Below are 19,358 nucleotides of genomic sequence, written 5' to 3'. Positions count from 1 at the left end.
CCTGTAGAAAACGATACAGTCCGATCAGACATTTCTGTCGAATCATTTAAGACAAGACCTTCGTCAGCAACATTGGAGAGTTCGAGTTCTGAACTATTACCTGAACACTCGAATCCTGCTTTGCCATTTGAACCGTTGTTTGAAGAGCAGACTCAACCAGGAAGAAGTCGATATTTTCTTCGACCGCGCAATAAGGACTAATAAAGTTTCATTTTTTTTTTTGAATTAGCAGTATCACCTTACTGTTGCCATCAACATTGTGGACATTTTATGTTATATGTGTATTTTCTTTTCCAGTACAGCTAGAAGACTGATATTAAACTGAATGCTCAAGTAGTTAGAACCTTCCATCTGGGTTGACCGTAGGGCCGTGCGGGTACTTTCTTCTGTTTAGCAGGTTTCTGACACTAGGTCGATTCCTTTGTCGGTTTCTGGGAACTCCTGGAAATTGATAATCGCTACTCAGAACAAAGTGCGTCAAGAACGTCACGGACGTTTTTTTTAGAAGATGGGGTTTTCTAAGCTGTCGGAAATAGAGAGAGTAACGGCGCAAAGATCTAAATTGCATAAGATGTTCCGAACAAAATATTTCCTGTTGTAGGTTTTTATATTATTTCTAACTGTTTCTATGCTATTGGTGGGTGGAGTGTACTTTGGGAGTCAGTTACTATTGGATACCATTTCAACTACCTCTCCTTCTCATGATCTAAATTTTGTTCCCACTATTTCTCCACATTCTTTCCATCTCCTACCCCAACATGAACAGGTTAGACGTGCGGAATTTATGAACAATTCCTTTGTTGAACTCCTAAATCAGCATCAGTTGGTGGTGAATACCACTAATTGTTGGGTGTGTGGGTTAATGCCACATACCATGGATAAGGGTATTCCGTATTTGGTTCTTCCGTATAGTCCCCAGGGGTCAGCTCGAGCATTCCAAAGTATGTTTCGCAGTGCCTTAGATTCCTACCCCCATCGAGAGCCACGCTCAGCAGGTTTTGGTCCTGGCCCGTACCACAAGTCTTTGGTGATAGCTATTACTGATTTAGATAGAGATATTTTTGACGTATCGCTTATCCCAGAGGAGGAAGTACGAGCATATAAGGATCTTAGTGACGCTGAGTATAGTGTATCAGTGGGTGATAGACAGCTTAAAAGCTCGTCTCCGATCTGGATCGTACCTCACTTGGGTCGTTTCTGTCTGCAAGGTCATGGTCGAAATCCGAGAGCTCAGCTTGGGAAGAGCGCTTGTGTTGACACGCACGTCTTACCGATGCTCTCTTCCCCTGTCTTTCTGACTGCCAAGGGTACCTACTTTGTGTGTTATGACCGCGCATACACATGGTTGCCCCATGACTTCTCGGGCACATGTTATATCGCGAATCTTTTACGTCCGACTTTTACCGTCGCCTCAGACTATCACAAGACCAGAGTTGTGAGAGGCGTTATTAGTAAAGAAGATACTGCCGGTCAAGAGGCAGGAGACTTCTTTAAGGGTTTCCTACCGTTTTGGGGTCCTATGATTAATAGTAGGAACTTGAGACAGTTAACTCGTGTGGTGGAATCGACCGCTAACATAACTGCAAGTGCCCTTGGTAACCTGACAGCAGAGCTTCAGGCGGATAGACTTATGACGCTACAGAACCGTATGGTTCTAGACGTTGTACTAGCAGATAGAGGTGGTGTGTGCAAGGTGATCCATTCGAGCTGCTGCATTTTCATACCTGATAACGCTCCAACCGTTTACCAAGCCATCTCAAAGTTGCATAAAATCTCAGAGTCCATACACGTGGACGAGGGAGATTGGACGCTTCTAGGATGGTTTTGGGGCCTAATGTCGACATGGGGTTGGAAGATTCTGATGATCATAGGGGTTGTTGTTACGTTTCTGTTCACGTGTTGTCTTTGTGTACAGTGTGGTCCTGCCTTATGTGGCCTTTGTGCTACAACGTGTATAAGAAGGCCACCTGCTACCAAAGAGACATTAATGGATAGAATAATGTTCCAGCAACATCTGAATGATCTGATGAACATCCAGATCGATTCCGACTTCGACTAGTTCTTGCCTACATGAGGGCAATAGGAGCGTCTGAGGTTCTGTAAGAATCGTAATGACGTTTTCGGGTATGAACGAATATGGACGAGTTTGGTATCAATGAACCGCAAATAACGAGTTTAGTGGGTGCATGCGTTTTCGCTGCGCTACTCGGTAGGGTTCAGGTTATTTCCTGGTTTCTTCATCTAAACCCTCGGGTTCCATTTTAGACACGGCATCCATTTTGTTTTCTTGCCCTCACGTAGTCGGCACACAGGCCAATGTTCGCTTCATGACCCTGGGTTTCCCAAGCCTTACGGAAGATGCATATCCCTTTTGTGCGTCTTTTATTACGAGGGGGATGACATTGCAAAGGCAGATGGCTCCGCTCAGGGGTAATCATGCCGTGTCGGTCTGTTGTTTCAGCCTTGCGACCGCCAGGCTCGAACGCTTTGATCCTGTGGTCCTGCTTCCGACATTACCCCCAAACCCTTCGTCGAACTGTTGTCTGTCTTCCTTGCACCTGTTTCTGTCTCCCCCCTTTTTCCGTTTACAACTAGAATGGAATGTGCCTAATGGTGAGATAAAGTGCTTTTACAATTGTGAACCGGCAAATGCTACTGTAATCATGTTCCGGGTTTCTGAAAGCACGAATGAAATCCTTTTTGAAGTTTACTGTGGGAACTGAGTTGTAACCTTTTGTTCGTTATGTTGTGTAATGATGAAAACGTGTATATAAGGAGCGATCCACATTTGCAATTTGAAGCAGACTCTCAGAACCTACACTCTGTTGTACTTCTTGTGACTTTTGCCTCCCTGCAGTAATAAACGCTGATCTTTGACGCCGAAGGAAGTGTCCCGTGTCTCTGTCATTTGTGCGCTGAACAGGTATCCCACGAAGGTTTCAGGTGTTGTTCCCTGGCACCGCTGGACCTTAGAAAAAGTCCAGTCCTTCAGACGTTGAACAGCGTCGGGCTGAAGGATGAGCCCTGGGGGATGCCGCAGATGATGTTGGTGGCCTCGGATCGGAGGGACGGGAGGCTGACGCTCTGTGTTCTGCCAGAGAGGAAGGACGTGGTCCATTCAAGGGCCTTCTCTTGGATTCCAGCTCCTAGGAGGCGTGCCTTTAGAGTGTGATGGCAGACCGTGTCAAAGGCGGCTGAGATGTCCAGGAGGATGAGGGCTGATGTTTCACAGTTGTCTAGTTGGCGCCTGATGTCATCTGTGGCGGCGATGGGGCTGTCTCAGTGTTATGGTTTCGTCTGAACCGAGACTGGGACGGGTACAAGATGATGTTGTCTTCCAGGTGGCGGGCCAGTTGCATGTTGACGATTTTCTCGATGACCTTTGCCGGGAACGGGAGCAGGGAGATGGGCCGTAAGTTCTTGAGGTCTTTCGGGTCCGCCTTGGGCTTCTTGAGGAGGCCGTTGATTTTGGCGGAATGTCGCTGTTTTGAAGGAGATGTTGATTCCCTTTCATAGTTGGGGTGCGATGGCAGCGTCTGCTTTGTTGAATACGTGTTGTGAGCACGGTTCTGACGGAGACCCTGAGTGGATGGAGTTCCTGACCTTGCGTGTCTCGTCGTCGTTGACGTTGGACCAGGAGGTCAGGCGGATGGCGCTGGTGGTGTTCACAGGGGAGGTGGAGTCTGGCGTAGTCGGGGCAGTCGTGGTGTTGAAGCTGTCGTGGATGTCAGCGATCTTGCAATAGAAGAAGATGGCTAGTGAGTCACACAGTTTTTGCGAGGGCGGGATGTCGTTGGTGTTGGCGCTGGGGTTGGAGAGTTCCTTTACGATGCTGAAGAGCTCTTTGCTGTCATGTGCGTTGTTATCCAGGCGGTCTTTGAAGGAGGATCTCTTGGCTAGTCTGATGAGGTGGTGATGTCTGCGGGTGGCGTCCTTGTGGGCTGCGTGGTTGTCCGGTGTGCGTTCGTGGAGCCATATTTTCTCCAGTTTCTGGCATGCACGTTTGGAGGTCTGGAGTTAGTCGGTGAACCAGGTGGCTCTCTTGCTGGCGTGGCTGTTGGAGGGTTTCTTGAGTGGGGCGAGGGTGTTGGCGCAGTCGTCGATCCACTGTCTGAGGTTACGGGCTGCGGTGTCTGAGTTGGTGGGTTCAGTGGGTGGGTTCTGGGCGAGGGTGGTGATCAGCTGGTCTTCGGTGACTTTGCCCCAGCAGCGGCGAGGCAGCTTTTGGGTACGGTGGTGCGTGGTTGGTTTCTTGAAGGTGAAATGGATGCAGTGGTGGTCAGTCCATTGGAGTTTGGTCGTGTGGTCGAAGGCAATGTGGGTGCTTGTGGAGAAGACGGGGTCCAGCGTGTGGCCGGAGGCGTGGGTGGGTGCGGTGACGAGTTGTCTGAGGCCGAGATTGGCGAGGTTGTAGATCAGGGTTGCGGAATTAGCGTCATTGTTGTTCTCAAGGTGGAAGTTCAGATCCCCTAGGAGGATGTAGTCCGTGGAGGCGAGTGAGAGCACTGTATTAACATCTCTCGGAGAATTACTCTGCAACTCTCCAAGTCTGTCAGTGCTCCTCTAGATGTGTTGGGGAGGGCTCTATTCCTCAGGCAACAGTGGTGATAGGAGTAGGCCCTGGAAGAATTATAATTCCACTAGCGGAGTTAGTGGAAATCAGAAACTCCTTGCTACGCGGGCAACATGGAGTTCCTGGTAGATTCCACCATCTGGCGAGTAGCAGAATTATAAATCCATTTGCATGTACAAGACTTGTGTTGGAGTGCGCTGGCAAGTGCAATGAGATTTGCTGGGTGCTGGTGCGGCTTCCGCTTGCCACAGAGCCTACCGGTGCCACTTTTGTGATGCTGGCGAGTGCCTGCTGCTGCTTTTCAAGCAAATTCTATTCTCTAGAAGTAGCTAAATCAACTCAAAAATATGTTTTGAGTGACTATTCTACTCCAATGGACAGTTCAGGTTGGTTTTTAGTGCGAAAAGTGATGTGCCCTAGAGACTCCAACTTCCTGTTCAGCAGTAATTTGTCCATCTCCTGGTCACTTTTCATTTGGATTTTGAGGTGAAGGATCACTCTCGTTGTCTACAATTTCTTGTGCATATATATCATTGGATTATGAAGGACTTTGTTGTTGTGATATCACAAATAAGTCCAAAAACGTTAGTATGAGGGGGTGATTGATTGATAGAGGGCATGCACCAGTATTTAGTTGTACTTTTATTCATTTTTTAAGTTTGACCGTGGTTATGGTGGGTCACTTGGAGTTGCAGTAGGAGTCTAGTTATGTTTTGGGCATTTCATTTTTATCCTTTATAGGCAGAAAGGTTACATAGATAAGTATATTTTCTCCATGTTACTTACATTTGCACTATTAATTAATTATACTATGTGGCCTAGTCTGACCACAGGCCATCCCACCAGTCCAGTTTATTGGGTATATGAAACAACGGTTTTTGTGGTTTATGTTACTAAATATCATTTAGCCCAGAGATGTCATTGGATTAAATTAAAAATGTGGGTTTTACTTTGCTTTTTTAATGTATTTCACTTTTTATTCTGAAAGAGTGTATTTTGGTGGGGTAATAATATTTGATGCCTTGGGAAGTTGTGTGTTGTTGTAAAAATGTTATAGCTCATTTAATCTTGATTTTTGGCATTGCTGAATTAATGCTGTGCCTCTGTGTTTCCATACTGTCTTTGTCTGGCCAGTGGGTGTGTGTGTGTGTTTGCTATAGGCCACCATTTGTCTTTAATCTCCATGCTGTGCGGCCGGTGACCATTTTTTGAAGCCAGCCAGTGTGCTTTTGCCATAGGCATGCCTGTGTTCTTTGTTGTGTACACCATGCCTCCTTGCTTGTAGTTGTTGTTTGATCATGTGACCGGGGGCCCTTTTGTGTAGCCAGCCAGTACTTTGGCCATAGGCCATAGGCCTCAATGTGTTATTTGTTGTGTCCACGGTTCCTCCTTGATTGTAGTTGTTGTTTGACCATGTGTCCTGTAGCTATATTGTGCAGCCTGCCAGTGTGCTTTTGCCATAGGTCTGCATGTGCTCTCAATCATGCCTACTTGCCTTTAGTTGTTGTTTAACCATATGGCCGGTGGCTATTTTGTGTAGTCAACCAATGTGCTTTTGCCATAGGTCTAGATATGTTCTCTGTTGTGTCCACCATGCCTCCTTGCTTGTAGTTGTCGTTTGACTATGTGCCTGGCAACCATTTTGTATAGCCAGCCAGTATGCTGTTGGCGTAGGCCTGCATGTGTTCTTTGCTGTCCATGCCTCCTTGCTTGCAGTTGTTGTATGACCATGTGGCCATTTTGTGTAGCCAGACAGTGTTCTTTTGCGATAGGCCAGCATGTGTTCTTTGTTGTGTCCACCATGCCTCCTTCCTTGTTGTTGTTAGGTCTGGGCGTAGTTCGCGGAACTCTGCGAAGTTACAAAACAACTCTGCAAACTCTGCGAGTGGCAGAGTGCAGTACAAACTGCAGTTTGTGCTGATATTCATCTGCTCGGGTAGAAATTCTACCCGAGCGGCAGCTCGCGATCGCGAACTTACCATTCGCAAGCGGGACAAAAACTCAGCTGCACATCGCGAAGCGGAGTTTTCTGCACTCCGCAAGCTCCGTGGAGTGCATAAACCTTGGCAAACTCCCTGAACGGAGCGAGGTTCACCACCCAGGCCTAGTTATTTGATCATGTGGCCGGTGGCCATTTTGTATAGCCAGCTGTGTGCTTTTGCCATAGGCCTTCCTGCGTTCTTTGTTGTCCATGCCTCCTTGCTTGTAATTGTTGTTTGACCATCTGACCTGTTGCCATTTTGTGTATGTTGTATACACAAGCGCGGCCTTCCTATGTTGTGCTCATGCTCATCGGTGCACCGCTTGTAATAGTTTACGGTTTACACGGGTGTGAAACTGCTGTTCGCGCTCGTGTCCACCTTTTAGATAATGCGGCTGAAGGTTGGCATTGTGGGAGGGCGCATGGGTGCATCTTTACAATGGATGAGAGGGGAGATATAGGTGGGTGTGAACGACGGTTGTCATTTCTCCAACTGGACTTACCGCTGTTAACCTGCTGAATAAATATTTCCACCTAAAATTCCTGAGCCATCTTTCATTTGAAGCGAATGAGCCTTTGCTACAGGGTAGCCAGCCAGTGCGCCTTTGCCATAGGCCTGCAAGTGTTCTTTGTTGTGTCCACCATGCTTGTAGTTGTTTTTCGACCATGTGGCTGGCAGCAAGTTTGTATAGACCGCTTGTGTGTTTACAAAGCCCTTTTCTATGGCAATTGATAGAAGGCTCTGCCATTTTTTTTATTCATTTTTAAATCTTTATTTTTCCATGAAATCACTTAGTTTAACATGCTGTGGATCATTATAGTATATGTATTACTTTTGAAAAGTGTTCGATAAAATGTATTATATGTAGTTGTTTCCCCATACCTTCTTGTCTCCCAATAGATTTCTCATAGTCCCCTAGTACACCAGCAATTATTTCCTTTTTTTTTTACTGAAAAGTTTTTTTTTTCATGTTTGACATTTTCCCTCTACACCCTGCTAGCCATAGGCACCTGCCACACATCAGCATTCAGCATAACATTTTTATGGATTGTCATTAATCATTTTCCCCTGGACACTCTCCCTGCCGTAGGCTTACACCAGCATTAATTTTTTTAGGATTATTCGATTTTCCCCTGCACTCCCCTGCCTGTCATCGGTGTCTCCCCTTTGATGCACATAAAGCAAACAGTTACATCTGTATGTTGATATCCTGGTTGATATATTATATATGGTGATAGTGTGGTTTGACTTTCGAATGGAAAGGATACACTAATGTTGTTCATTATTTCTGAGAAGATAACTTCACTAAATTATATTGTCTGTACTATGAATAATCAAATTGCAAAAATGCCCAGTTGCACTAAATGTTTTTCTTGCTTTTAGCCTGGTGCACAACAGATAACAGCCACTTAACCTCCAGCACAAATTGACTTGAACGCAACATGTGAGTCATTCTCTCTTCTGCTTGTGCAGCAAAGTGCAAACTGACAGAGCTTGAAGACAGCCCCAAAGAAAGGTGCTGCCTAAAAAGGGGCCCAGGCGGAAGAGAAGAAACACATTGCCTGTGCCACCACTAGCGTGCCAACAAACACCTTTTTAGGAAACATGGTGTGGCACTCCTACATCAATGCCACCACCCGAACCTAAGCCCAAGGCCAGGTCTCCCAGCGAGGCCGCCACTGCCATCATGGCGACAAGCAATGCGTCTGAATTGGATTTGCCTCTGCCGTAAACTAGTACCCAGTTGTCGCAGGAAACTGAGTAAAGTGAACAACAGGAGAGGCAGCCAGCTAGACATCTTTCTGAAGTACGAGGAGAACAGGAGGTAGAGCTTCCTGATGAGCATGGTGTACCTCTTCTTGAACCATTGGATTTCTGATCTCCAGCCAAAAAAAAGAAAAGTTACTCCATCATCTTCTCCAAATTCCAACCCCCCGTCTGATGATCGGGTCTGATTGGACCCTGGCTGAGTCCATGAGAGACAAGGGAAAAATACAATTCTTGAAAGCCTTAGAATAATGGATGGGGATGAGAAGGAGGAGCCAGTCATAGTCACGGAAGCTGGCTCGGAGGACACCTACATTACCTGTCCAATTCAACCTGTTCCGAGGGATTTGGCACTGGTTCCAATACCACAGCCAGCTTCCATATTTGTAAGAAGACTGCTGAGACCTGCATCCACCACTACCTTAAAGTAATTGCTGTAGAGGAGCAGTCAACTTTTGTTTAATTCATAATCAAATTTTGAAAAAGGTTCACAATTTTCAGTTTAGCTTCTTCATTCATACATCCTTTATTAATTGTATTATTATTTAATATTGTAAAAGCATTTGCAGAGTCCTTGAGTAGGCCTCGCAGAGCCCCAGGAGTCCTTGGACCACAGGTTAAAGACCACTGCATCAGAGAACAAATTAGGGAGGGACTATACATATTAAACAGAATCAAACTGCTACCCACAAAATTAAAGATAGTCGCCTAGGTGCATTTAATTAAATTAGGACTTTCCATCATAGACACTGGGAACACCTGGATTTTCTTGTAAGACTGGAGACTACCATCATGCGATTTAAAAACTGCTTAATGGAACAAGCATGAACAATTGGTTTGTAATGGAAAGTTTTGAAAGTGGAAGCCAAAACCAATTTGCTGCTCTCACAATGTTCTTTTATTGGAAAGGTTTATGAAGTCATGGCAGGCCTAGACGAATGACCTCATGAAACAGGTTCTATCAATTCTAGATTGTTTCATGGACCACGTAACCCATCTGGAAAGAGTGAGCAGAGGATAGAGGACAATGAAGTTTCCTAAAATAAATAAGGATTTGAGAATCAGGCACTCAGAGACCCGATGTTCCAGCTTACTGCTCTTTAAGACATCAAGCTACACAGAGATTTGGTGGCTCAGGAAAGGCAGGATAATCTACTGCTGTTAAAAATGTTTTGTACAGCTGGAAATTGAGAACAGAATTCCAGGAGAACACTGCCTTGCCAAAACATCCAAAGGATTGCTGTCTGAAACACAAACTCATGGTCACTTTTGCTGACAGACCCATCAGCAAGAGATCAGGATTCTCAAGCCAGGGATTTAACTCAAGAAAGACTATGTTACCACATCATAACATTTGATATTTTGGCAAAGGAGGTCTAGTTAACCTTATTCATTTTTTAATAGTCAAATTACTGTATGCTTCCCCACAGGTTTCTCATCAATAAAGTGTGGTGTATACAATGGTCGATCTATGTGTGTTCACCATTCTGTAAGACTTACATGAAGACGCTAGGTAGCTTAATATAGTTGCAACAATAGTGAAAGTGCCACAGTGCTTAATTGAGCGTGTCAGTTTGACAGAATTGTAACTTGCCATTGTGATCTGTAACATTTTAATAACAATACATTATTAGTGAATCCTCAGGCCCTTCTTTCTGTAGCTTCTGTGTCTCCTAATGATGGTCAGAAACAGATAGGATCCCAGGTAGAAGGTGGACACTGATGTCGCTTTAAGCAGCGAGTGTTTGGAGACACAATGGCTTTACTTATGTCCTTTTGAAGCCTAAGAAAGCTGCACACTACTTTTACACATCATCTGATTGAACAGCACAGCCTCAGAGGGTGGCACACTGCTACAACATGTGGTGCAACAACACAGCCTTGGACAATGACACAATGGTTTTACACAACACCAGACACAATGTTGCAAACTTCCAACCAAGGTCTCTAAGGAAGAATCTCCACTTTCAACAGTTTTACAAATTTGGAGAAACTGTTCAAATAAGGCTCTTTAATGAAACAAGAGGAATCCTTGAAGGATAAATTGGTGGAAGAGATTATGCCAGAAAGACTAAAGCAGGCGAAGAAGAGGCCAAGAATCATAGAGACAACCTCCTGATCCCTAATCCATGAGTAAGAGAAGAAAGCGTGGCCGTGGTTCTCATGTATAATCCATCAGCAAATTGTATTAAACGGATTATAAAAAATAAATTGGAGAATTTTGGAGGTTGGTGAGAAGAAGCTATCACTGCACCCCTCTGTTTGAACAGAGGTCAGAACCTCAGGAACCCCCACAACAATGACTGACATACATGGGGCTGTTGGTGTAAGTACATCAGACCGTCTGCCCTACTTATGGTAGGCATTCCGACCTACGTGTTTCTCTTCAGGAACACAATGAAAAGACTGGTTGTCTCAAACTGAAAAAATCTATGAAAAATGACCCAGACTCCCTTGTAGAAAGCTCTCAGTGCATCAAGTACATGATTTATTGGTTTTACAAAAAGCAAACTCTAACTTTAGGAGTAAAACCAAAAAGTCTGTTGTGCAACCGTGTGAAAAATGGCAGCCACTCACCAAACTTTAGGTGCTTTTAGAGGAGCTCCTGTGGCTCCTTGAAGACACAGGGATGGCCAGGTTGGTGGAGATCGCTAAATATGGTGCATGGTAGTCCAACGGGGTAGTGGAGGTTGTTACGCCTGTTCCTCTGGCAGACCGTGGACCCCTGTCAAAGTATAAATGAGCGGGACATTCTTCAAATGTAACTCAAAATAGAAAAATCACGAAAGAAAGGCGGGTTGGATTTAGGGCCCTCTATCAAAAATGCAACAAAGCGTTACACCAGCCAAACCAAAGGCCCACCCACCATCCTTGTTTAGAGTTGGACAGATTGTCAGCCTTTCATCGGAAATCCCATTGAGTCTGTGGATGGAAAACTTCTTCCGATGAAGAAAGGCCTCGAAGAAAACCCATCAGACATTATTAGATGAAGCAGTGCTATATAAGAACCTTAAAAAAAAAATAGAAATTTTGTATTTGCCAAATTCATGTTTAAATCCCTGTGGTATTTTTATGGATTATTAACAAGAGGACTGCCAAGATACAGACATATTTTAGCTTTCCTAAATAAATCAGGTATTGATTGGTGTGAGAAGTTGGCCTGGTAGGGGATGTTTCCAATTCTGGAACCACCTGACCAAACAATCCCTTATGGTGTCTGGTTGTAAGTCAACCTTATTAGACAAGCTATCCTAGGGGTAGCATGGACTAAGCAGCCTAAAGGCTTAACTTAAGAGGTCGTGTTAAGCGAGCTGTTTTACCACATACAATCCTGTAATACCAAATGAAAGGAAACCACACAAGTATATATTATAAAAATATATGTGTTTATTACTAAAAACAATCCCCAGTATTCTTTATGAATAAAGGGGCACAAGCGTTAAATCAAAAGCACTGTTTAAACATACAAAGTTGCACAATTATGGATGAGGGCAGGGGGCCACTCAAACCATATACTAAACAAGTGGTATAAGAGATGCCACTCGAGCAGTGGTTAGGCCTAGGGAATCGCTGGGAGCAGTCAGGACAAGCAATGCTGAAGTCGGGAATGGCCCTCGGGATTCGGGAGATGTGCGGAAAGTGCACGCACGCACCAATGTTAACCAATGGTGCGTAAAAGTTGTAAAGTTAAAGTTAAAGGACACTTCCGCTGAACCTAGAGGAACAAAACTTAACACACAGACCCTAGAGGTGTGCACCAGTGTGGGAACACCGGCGGAGCAAAGTTACCTCACCCACAGGAAGTGGGTGCACAGGGTCGAAGTGGCGTCGGGTTCTGACTCGCAGGCTCTTGGTGCTTGAAGCTGAAAGGGCTGCAGGCGGTTTAAAGATGAAGTGTCCGGTGGAGTCCAAGGGTGGACTCAAGTTGTAGAGTACCTGAAAGCAGAGGGGACAGAGTCTGGGTCACTCAGCAGTGACCAGGGTGGAACCAGGACGGAACCAGGCAATGTCGGGCGCAATCAGGTGGTCGTCGAGGAGCTTCTCTCCGCTGTCACGTGGGCTCTGGGGCATCTGCGACGTCCGGGAGCAGGTCACGATCTGTCCCATGCAGGCTCTCACCGTCGGTGCAGTCGGCTTCAAGTTTGGAGCAAACAAGCCTTGGCAAGAGCAATCCACGCGGGATCGGAAGATTGCTTCTCACTCGGACCAGGAAGGTCAGAGTCGGGGCTCCTTTTCAGGGGAGCTGGTGTGGATCTGGAGCAACCAGATTCACGAGTCTTCCTAGTTAGTTCGTCGGCACAGGGACCACTAGCCGGCTGGCAAGTGACCGGGCCAACGCGTTGAGCCAAATAGAGCCAAAGGGCCCCACGCAGCACTCGTCGAGTGTGGAGGGCTGAACTTCAGCTCAGGAGCAGCTCAGGGTGGGGGCTTCTCAAACCCCGGTGCACAGCTTCAAGGATCACTCGTGGGCTGCACGGTCAGCGTCTCGTGGTCAATTCAAGATGGCGTGCCCCACGCTTCCGGTCGCCTCCACGGGTCTCAGCCTTGCAGGGACTGTGGATCGGGCTGTTAGAAGGCAGGCAGGCTTGATCTCGTCGATCTCAGTCGCTCGAGTTCCGGCGGGATCTGCAACTAAGTAGACGTCGAGGGCTGGATGGTGCCTGCTGCTGCAGGGTGGTCACTCCGTGACCACAAGGGAGATTCTTCGGGCTTCCACGTTGAGATGGAGGGCGAAGGGTCCAGGATTTCGTTTCAAATGTTTCTTCCAGGAAATCTGATGTGCATTGGCACTGCTCCCACTCTTATTCGAATCTGGGGGGCGTGATTACCTGCTAGGTCCCCCCCTATGGGTGGGACCCAGGAAGTGGGTGGATACACCCCCTTCCTTTCATCCAGGCCGCCCTGGCACGAGGGCTGGAGTGCCCCAGAACCGGTTTGGCCGGATTATGCAAGGGGCAGCCTTGTGCGCCCCAGGCAGTGTCTGGTTTCTTTCAAACCTCCCTGCTACAATCCACTATCTCCTGTCTGGAGGGCGGTGACACCCTCCTGTGACAGGAAACCCTTTGTCCAGGACCCCTTTGGCTGAGTTTCGGTCAACTGCAGGGGTCCAGACATTTGTCTGTGGCAGAGGCATCCATTTTGTGGATCTAAGGTCTTGGGAGAAATTAACCGCGTTTCAGTAAAGCAACATGTCTTACCCCTCTAGAGGGGTGGAATGCCATCCCCGTCACCAGAACTGGCGAGGGGATGGTATTCCAAATCGTATGACACCTTACACGACATGTTTTGATAAAGCCAAACCAAAGTTGCTATTTAACCGCGAGGATTATAAGGCACTTAAGAGTATATGGTATGGCATTATTCTGAAACAGCTTAGGGAGTTGTTCCCGACAGCTGCAGACAGGCTCAGCTCATGCTAGAGCTCCATCTCACATGAAACCACGCACTCTGCCTCCAGGATTGATGAGGCCTTCCATAGGAGTGGCTCACAGGTATACATGTGTCCAGATATAGGTTTAGATATAGGTATACTATATCTAAGCAAGGGGTGTTTACACCACCTTACCCCAGCTGAGTGATCAGCCAGTTGTGTCAATTTAAGAACCAGCCAGGGGTGGCAAAAGATATGCTGCAGCCCCTGGTAGGCCTTGGTGGCCCCTATGCCCTGGGCACCTATAGTGCATTATACAGGGGCTGACAAGGAGTCCATTTCCAATTGTGGTATGTACCTAGGGTACATGGAATCCATTTTACAGAGAGAGCAGATGGCCTGGGGCCCTGATTAGCAGGGATCCAGGTCAACTAAGTCAAAAAACCAGCTAAACACAGGCAAAAAATCCGGGGTAACCATAGTCAGGTAGCCACCTTCCTACATAACCCCCCCCCCAAACGAAAGGAGATAAGGCTATCCTTGGCCAGGTAAGCCTATATTGCCTGAGTGGCCATATAAGGAAGTACCTGCACTAGCATGGGTACCCCCTGTCTCATGGTCCACTAAGCAGTCCCTCACCCTTGGGGTATTAGAGGGTCTCCACCATAGGGAATCACTACCTTGGGTGTGTTTATCTAAAGTCAAAGGCTGGTTTTGGATATGGAGTATTGAAGAGAGGCTCTACTAATTTAGGGCTTAGCTTCCTCCAATTATCTTCCACCATGTGTGCCTTTCTTTCTTTAACTGAGTTGCACTGTGCTCTCAGGGTCAACCTCTGGCTACCTAAAGCTGGAGGCTGGGTCCCTCTGTTTGGCTTGCTGGAGGGACAGTTCAGGTTTGGGCCCCTTGGGTCCCAGGTTTGGCTGTGCCCAACAGAATCCATCTGTGGGAGGTCCCTAACTGTTTTTAAGGGGGCTCCCTCAGGAGTTTTTAAAGTTTTCACCTTACTAGGGCTACTAGTTTTGGTGCACCTAATCTTTTGATGGGGGTGCTTTATTTGACAGGGGGCCCTCTGGGTCTCACTGTCCTTCTTGTCCTCTGCAGCCCTGGGCTGGCTAAGGCAAGGGAGAGAGGGGCAGGTTACCTGCTCCAGACTGGGTCCCACCTGAGAAGGGTCCACTGACATCAGGGGTTCTGTCAGGCTAGGCCCAACCACCTCTGGGGCAGTTCCTTCATCAGGGGTAAGATCAGTTCCCTGAGGAGGCTGATCCTGTCCTAAAGTCTGGTGAGGGGGAGATTTCTCTTCCTCCTCCATGCTCTCAGTTTGTGTGGAGTTATCCATCATTTCAGGTTTCACAACACACATATCAGTTTGAGTTTGGGCCGTGGCCATCACAGCCCCACCAACCTTTTCAGGAGGAGACTCAGTTTGGGTTTCTGCTGTTATCATAACAGCTTTGCTATTCTGTTCAGGAAGAGCTTTTGCTAAAGATGGGGCAGAGAGTTTCTCAGCCCTACCAACCTTTTCAGGAAGGACATCTTGCATTGGGGCTGTAGCCATTACAGCCCCACTAACCTTTCCATTGGAATTTACCATTCTAGAATGGGTTTCCTGTTCAACCTCAGCCCAGGCTGAGATCTCCAAATCATTACCAAGTAGGCAGTCTACAGGCAAGTTTGGTGACACTGCCACTCTCTTTGGGCCAATGACACCTCCCCAGCTGAGACTTACTACTGCCATGGGATGATTTGTTTGGATTCCATCAATGTTTGTAACCTGGTATGTGGCACCAGGTAAAAGTTGCTTAGAGGGGACTATGCCATCAGCCACCATGGTGATGCTAGCCCCTGTGTCTCTAAAAGCTTCAACTTTCAAACCATTGATGATGGGTTCTTGTCTATACTTGCTCAAAGTGTTTGGGCAAGCAGAGAAGTTGGCAAACCCCATGCCAGTCTCATAAACAAGATCATTGAGTGATGGGGACCTGGATAGGCCAGGGTCCACCTGAGCTCCAACAGTAAACCCACCCAGATTCCTGGGTGTGCTTCCACTTCCTGGGGGATTACTGCTGACAGTAACAGGAGGTGTTGAATCTGGCTTTGGAGGTATATTTTCTTTATTGTTATTCTTGGGACAACAGTTGTCTGTTTTGTAATGCCCAACCTGTTTACAGGCATAACAATAAGGCTTTTTCTCAGTTGAAGAAGTGTCTTGGGACCCACCCCCATTCTTGGAGTTTTGGGGCCCTGGGGAAGTCTTTTCTTTATTTTTATCCCCACCCTTATCTTGAGGCTTGGTAGACTCCTTCTTCTGGTTACTGTCCTGATTCTTAGGCCTAATCCTGGTTCTGACCCACTTGTCTGCCTTCTTTCCCAATTCTTGGGGAGAGGTCAGATCAGAGTCCACCAGGTGCTGGTGTAAGAGCTGGTTCTGACAATCACTTAGGATCTGCTCCCTCATAATCAAATTATACAATCCTGTAAAGTCATGTACTTTGCTGCCATGTAGCCAACCCTCCAGAGCCTTAGTTGCACAATCAACAAAATCAGTCCAGTCCTGAGTCTGTGTCTTCTGGGTGTCTCTGAACTTCAACCTGTACTGTTCAGTGGTTAAGCCAAACCCATCTATCAGAACACTCTTCAGGACTTTGTAATTGTTTGCATCCTCATGTCTGACAGTGAGGAGCTTATCTCTCCCTTTCTCTGAAAAGGAGTACCATAAGATTGCTGCCCACTGTTCCTCAGGAACCTGCTGTACCATGCAGGCTCTCTCAAGAGCAGTTATCCACTTGTGGATGTCATCCCCTTCCTTGTAGGGGGGCGCAATCTTTGTCAGGTTTCTACTATCATAGGACCTGGGTTTCTCTTTAGGAATATTGCTGCCACCAGTGGCATCTAAGCCACACAATTTTTGCTCTCTTGCCAAGGCAAGTTTAGCTTGGGCCATGGTAAGTTTAGCTTGAGCCAAGGCTACCTACTCCCTCTCTATTTGGAGTTCGACAGCCCTCATTCTGGCCCTATGCTCTAGCTTTTGAGAAGCAGTCATGCCTCTCTCTGATTCTCTGGAGGCACTAGAAATATGAGAGTCCCCTGAGGGGGATCTCACTCTTCTGTTGCCTGGGAGAATAACATGGTGGGTTCTGGGGAGGTGCTTGCCCTCTCCATTCCCCAGTAGGTCCAAGTTGGCCTGGCTAAGCCTGGCAACTGGAACCTGGCTACCCCTCTGATCCTGATCTTCTAAGTCCTCAACTTCTGAGTCCTCCTCCTCCTCTTCTTCATCATCATCTTCCTCCTGAGGGGGGTCAGTTACAGGGGGGTTCCCTCCATTTCCTGTTTCTAGGGAAGCTTCCTTCGCCTTTTCTAAGTCATCCTGCTCTAGGATTTCTACCAGGATTAGGCAGGTGGGGCTTCTGCCCCTTTTTAACCCTCTTGCTTTGCACAAGGCAATCAAGTCTCTACGGGTTAATTTGTCATATCCAAAAGTTGCCTGGGTAAGGTCAACTGTCACAGGAGTAGACCCTGAGGCTTTTCCTGTGTCAGACATGGCTGCTAGTGAGGTGTAAGTGGTGCACTTACCTACACTAAGTGTTTTCCTACTGTACCTTGCTAGTGAGTTGTAGTCAGGGTGTGCTAATCCCTTTAATCTACAACTACTAAGTTCAGTAGAACTTAATATGCTAAGCTTTTGATTTATATGTACCTAGAGGTACTTGATGTGATCTTTCAATTTGATACAAAGATTGCAATGGTAAAACAACAGCAAGCTCAAATCCGCACCGCTGCTCACCAATGTGAGAAGTTGGCCTGGTAGGGGATGTTTCCAATTCTGGAACCACCTACTACCTGACCAAACAATCCCTTATGGTGTCTGGTTGTAAGTCAACCTTATTAGACAAGCTATCCTAGGGGTAGCATGGACTAAGCAGCCTAAAGGCTTAACTTAAGAGGTCGTGTTAAGCGAGCTGTTTTACCACATACAATCCTGTAATACCAAATGAAAGGACACCACACAAGTATATATTATAAAAATATATGTGTTTATTACTAAAAACAATCCCCAGTATTCTTTATGAATAAAGGGGCACAAGCGTTAAATCAAAAGCACTGTTTAAACATACAAAGTTGCACAATTATGGATGAGGGCAGGGGGCCACTCAAACCATATACTAAACAAGTGGTATAAGAGATGCCACTCGAGCAGTGGTTAGGCCTAGGGCCTAGGGAATCGCTGGGAGCAGTCAGGACAAGCAATGCTGAAGTCGGGAATGGCCCTCGGGATTCGGGAGATGTGCGGAAAGCGCACGCACGCACCAATGTTAACCAATGGTGCGTAAAAGTTGTAAAGTTAAAGTTAAAGGACACTTCCGCTGAACCTAGAGGAACAAAACTTAACACACAGACCCTAGAGGTGTGCACCAGTGTGGGAACACCGGCGGAGCAAAGTTACCTCACCCACAGGAAGTGGGTGCACAGGGTCGAAGTGGCTTCGGGTTCTGACTCGCAGGCTCTTGGTGCTTGAAGCTGAAAGGGCTGCAGGCGGGTTAAAGATGAAGTGTCCGGTGGAGTCCAAGGGTGGACTCAAGTTGTAGAGTACCTGAAAGCAGAGGGGACAGAGTCTGGGTCACTCAGCAGTGACCAGGGTGGAACCAGGACGGAACCAGGCAATGTCGGGCGCAATCAGGTGGTCGTCGAGGAGCTTCTCTCCGCTGTCACGTGGGCTCTGGGGCATCTGCGACGTCCAGGAGCAGGTCACGATCTGTCCCACGCAGGTTCTCACCGTCGGTGCAGTCGGCTTCAAGTTTGGAGCAAACAAGCCTTGGCAAGAGCAATCCACGCGGGATCGAAAGATTGCTTCTCACTCGGACCAGGAAGGTCAGAGTCGGGGCTCCTTTTCAGGGGAGCTGGTGTGGATCTGGAGCAACCAGATTCACGAGTCTTCTTAGTTAGTTCGTCGGCACAGGGACCACTAGCTGGCTGGCAAGTGACCGGGCCAACGCGTTGAGCCAAATAGAGCCAAAGGGCCCCACGCAGCACTCGTCGAGTGTGGAGGGCTGAACTTCGGCTCAGGAGCAGCTCAGGGTGGGGGCTTCTCAAACCCCGGTGCACAGCTTCGAGGATCACTCGTGGGCTGCACGGTCAGCGTCTCGTGGTCAATTCAAGATGGCGTGCCCCACGCTTCCGGTCGCCTCCACGGGTCTCAGCCTTGCAGGGACTGTGGATCGGGCTGTTAGAAGGCAGGCAGGCTTGATCTCGTTGATCTCAGTCGCTCGAGTTCCGGCGGGAACTGCAACTAAGTAGATGTCGAGGGCTGGATGGTGCCTGCTGCTGCAGGGTGGTCACTCCTTGACCACAAGGGAAATTCTTCGGGCTTCCACGTTGAGATGGAGGGCGAAGGGTCCAGGATTTCGTTTCAAATGTTTCTTCCAGGAAATCTGATGTGCATTGGCACTGCTCCCACTCTTATTCGAATCTGGGGGGCGTGATTACCTGCTAGGTCCCCCCCATGGGTGGGACCCAGGAAGTGGGTGGATACACCCCCTTCCTTTCATCCAGGCCGCCCTGGCACGAGGGCTGGAGTGCCCCAGAACCGGTTTGGCCAGATTATGCAAGGGGCAGCCTTGTGCGCCCCAGGCAGTGTCTGGTTTCTTTCAAACCTCCCTGCTAC

The sequence above is a fragment of the Lissotriton helveticus genome, assembly GCF_964261635.1.
Source record: "Lissotriton helveticus chromosome 1_1 unlocalized genomic scaffold, aLisHel1.1 SUPER_1_unloc_9, whole genome shotgun sequence".
NCBI classification, from domain to species: domain Eukaryota; kingdom Metazoa; phylum Chordata; class Amphibia; order Caudata; family Salamandridae; genus Lissotriton; species Lissotriton helveticus.
This window is presented reverse-complemented; position numbering follows the sequence as displayed.